Source organism: Stigmatopora argus, chromosome 8, assembly GCF_051989625.1.
Source record: "Stigmatopora argus isolate UIUO_Sarg chromosome 8, RoL_Sarg_1.0, whole genome shotgun sequence".
NCBI classification, from domain to species: Eukaryota; Metazoa; Chordata; class Actinopteri; order Syngnathiformes; family Syngnathidae; genus Stigmatopora; species Stigmatopora argus.
Genome location: NC_135394.1, coordinates 870,001 through 872,500, shown reverse-complemented (window position 1 = coordinate 872,500; position 2,500 = coordinate 870,001). Strand labels below are relative to the sequence as shown.

General features: G+C 45.8%; 6 non-coding genes across 6 annotated transcripts; all 6 read right to left on the bottom strand.

Moving 5' to 3' along the window:
- Positions 1-130: 130 nt before the first annotated feature.
- LOC144079783 (5S ribosomal RNA) lies at positions 131-249 on the bottom strand. Its single transcript, XR_013301835.1, has one exon. It is a non-coding gene; the product is annotated as a 5S ribosomal RNA (ribosomal RNA).
- A 313-nt stretch (positions 250-562) lies between these two features.
- Positions 563-681, bottom strand: LOC144080860 (5S ribosomal RNA). Its single transcript, XR_013302703.1, has one exon. It is a non-coding gene; the product is annotated as a 5S ribosomal RNA (ribosomal RNA).
- A 316-nt stretch (positions 682-997) lies between these two features.
- LOC144081133 (5S ribosomal RNA) lies at positions 998-1,116 on the bottom strand. The gene has a single exon (XR_013302966.1). It is a non-coding gene; the product is annotated as a 5S ribosomal RNA (ribosomal RNA).
- A 313-nt stretch (positions 1,117-1,429) lies between these two features.
- LOC144081002 (5S ribosomal RNA) lies at positions 1,430-1,548 on the bottom strand. Its single transcript, XR_013302841.1, has one exon. It is a non-coding gene; the product is annotated as a 5S ribosomal RNA (ribosomal RNA).
- Positions 1,549-1,864: 316 nt separating this feature from the next.
- LOC144081012 (5S ribosomal RNA) lies at positions 1,865-1,983 on the bottom strand. The gene has a single exon (XR_013302850.1). It is a non-coding gene; the product is annotated as a 5S ribosomal RNA (ribosomal RNA).
- A 316-nt stretch (positions 1,984-2,299) lies between these two features.
- Positions 2,300-2,418, bottom strand: LOC144081132 (5S ribosomal RNA). The gene has a single exon (XR_013302965.1). It is a non-coding gene; the product is annotated as a 5S ribosomal RNA (ribosomal RNA).
- Positions 2,419-2,500: the final 82 nt, after the last annotated feature.

Below are 2,500 nucleotides of genomic sequence, written 5' to 3'. Positions count from 1 at the left end.
GAATGAAGATTACCAGAAGGAGAGCTTCAATAAAATGTTGTGAGATGTGCAGAGGAGGGAAGTCTTTCATGATTTAGGAGGTCAAAAGGAGATGAACATCCATGAAATGTCGAAAATGGTTTTGACAAGATGCTTACAGCACCTGGTATTCCCAAGCGGTCTCCCATCCAGGTACTAACCAGGCCCAACCCTGCTTAGCTTCCGAGATCAGACGAGATTGGGCGTTTTCAGGGTAGTATGGCCGTGAGCAACATTGTCGCTGAATAAATCCCCTTTGGAAATTCAAACGGTCCATAGTCTTGCATGTGGATCGTGTATTTGGATATTTGGATCCGGTGTGGAGGGCGAGGGGTCCTCTTTGGAAAGCCCTTCGTTGAAGGAGTCGACTTTGTTGCCGCTTGCTATTCTTTTGCTTTATTACTTCTACAACTACGGGAATGAAGATTATCAGGAGAGCTTCAATAAAATGTTGTGAGATATGCAGAGGAGGGAAGTCTTTCATGATTTAGGAGGTCAAAAGGAGATGAACATCCATGAAATGTCGAAAATGGTTTTGACAAGATGCTTACAGCACCTGGTATTCCCAAGCGGTCTCCCATCCAGGTACTAACCAGGCCCAACCCTGCTTAGCTTCCGAGATCAGACGAGATCGGGCGTTTTCAGGGTAGTATGGCCGTGAGCAACATGATCGCTGAATAAATCCCCAATGGAAATTCAAACGGTCCATAGTCTTGCATGTGGATCGTGTATTTGGATATTTGGATCCGGTGTGGAGGGCGAGGGGTCCTCTTTGGAGAACCCTTCGTTAAAGGAGTCGACTTTGTTGCCGCTTGCTCTTCTTTTGCTTTATTACTTCTACAACTACGGGAATGAAGATTATCAGAAGGAGAGCTTCAATAAAATGTTGTGAGATGTGCAGAGGAGGGAAGTCTTTCATGATTTAGGAGGTCAATAGGAGATGAACATCCATGAAATGTCGAAAACGGTTTTGACAAGATGCTTACAGCACCTGGTATTCCCAAGCAGTCTCCCATCCAGGTACTAACCAGGCCCAACCCTGCTTAGCTTCCGAGATCAGACGAGATCGGGCGTTTTCAGGGTAGTATGGCCGTGAGCAACATTGTCGCTGAATAAATCCCCTTTGGAAATTCAAACGGTCCATAGTCTTGCATGTGGATCGTGTATTTGGATATTTGGATCCGGTGTGGAGGGCGAGGGGTCCTCTTTGGAAAGCCCTTCGTTGAAGGAGTCGACTTTGTTGCCGCTTGCTATTCTTTTGCTTTATTACTTCTACAACTACGGGAATGAAGATTATCAGGAGAGCTTCAATAAAATGTTGTGAGATATGCAGAGGAGGGAAGTCTTTCATGATTTAGGAGGTCAAAAGGAGATGAACATCCATGAAATGTCGAAAATGGTTTTGACAAGATGCTTACAGCACCTGGTATTCCCAAGCGGTCTCCCATCCAGGTACTAACCAGGCCCAACCCTGCTTACCTTCCGAGATCAGACGAGATCGGGCGTTTTCAGGGTAGTATGGCCGTGAGCAACATTGTCGCTGAACAAATCCCCTTTGGAAATCCGAACGGTCCATAGTCTTGCATGTGGATCGTGTATTTGGATATTTGGATCGGGTGTGGAGGGTGAGGGGTCCTCTTTGGAGAACCCTTCGTTAAAGGAGTCGACATTGTTGCCGCTTGCTCTTCTTTTGCTTTATTACTTCTACAACTACGGGAATGAAGATTATCAGAAGGAGAGCTTCAATAAAATGTTGTGAGATATGCAGAGGAGGGAAGTCTTTCATGATTTAGGAGGTCAAAAGGAGATGAACATCCATGAAATGTCGAAAATGGTTTTGACAAGATGCTTACAGCACCTGGTATTCCCAAGCGGTCTCCCATCCAGGTACTAACCAGGCCCAACCCTGCTTAGCTTCCGAGATCAGACGAGATCGGGCGTTTTCAGGGTAGCATGGCCGTGAGCAACATTGTCGCTGAACAAATCCCCTTTGGAAATCCGAACGGTCCATAGTCTTGCATGTGGATCGTGTATTTGGATATTTGGATCGGGTGTGGAGGGTGAGTGGTCCTCTTTGGTGAACCCTTCGTTAAAGGAGTCGACTTTGTTTCCGCTTGCTCTTCTTTTGCTTTATTACTTCTACAACTACGGGAATGAAGATTATCAGAAGGAGAGCTTCAATTAAATGTTGTGAGATGTGCAGAGTAGGGAAGTCTTTCATGATTTAGGATGTCAAAAGGAGATGAACATCCATGAAATGTCGAAAATGGTTTTGACAAGATGCTTACAGCACCTGGTATTCCCAAGCAGTCTCCCATCCAGGTACTAACCAGGCCCAACCCTGCTTAGCTTCCGAGATCAGACGAGATCGGGCGTTTTCAGGGTAGTATGGCCGTGAGCAACATTGTCGCTGAACAAATCCCCTTTGGAAATCCGAACGGTCCATAGTCTTGCATGTGGATCGTGTATTTGGATATTTGGA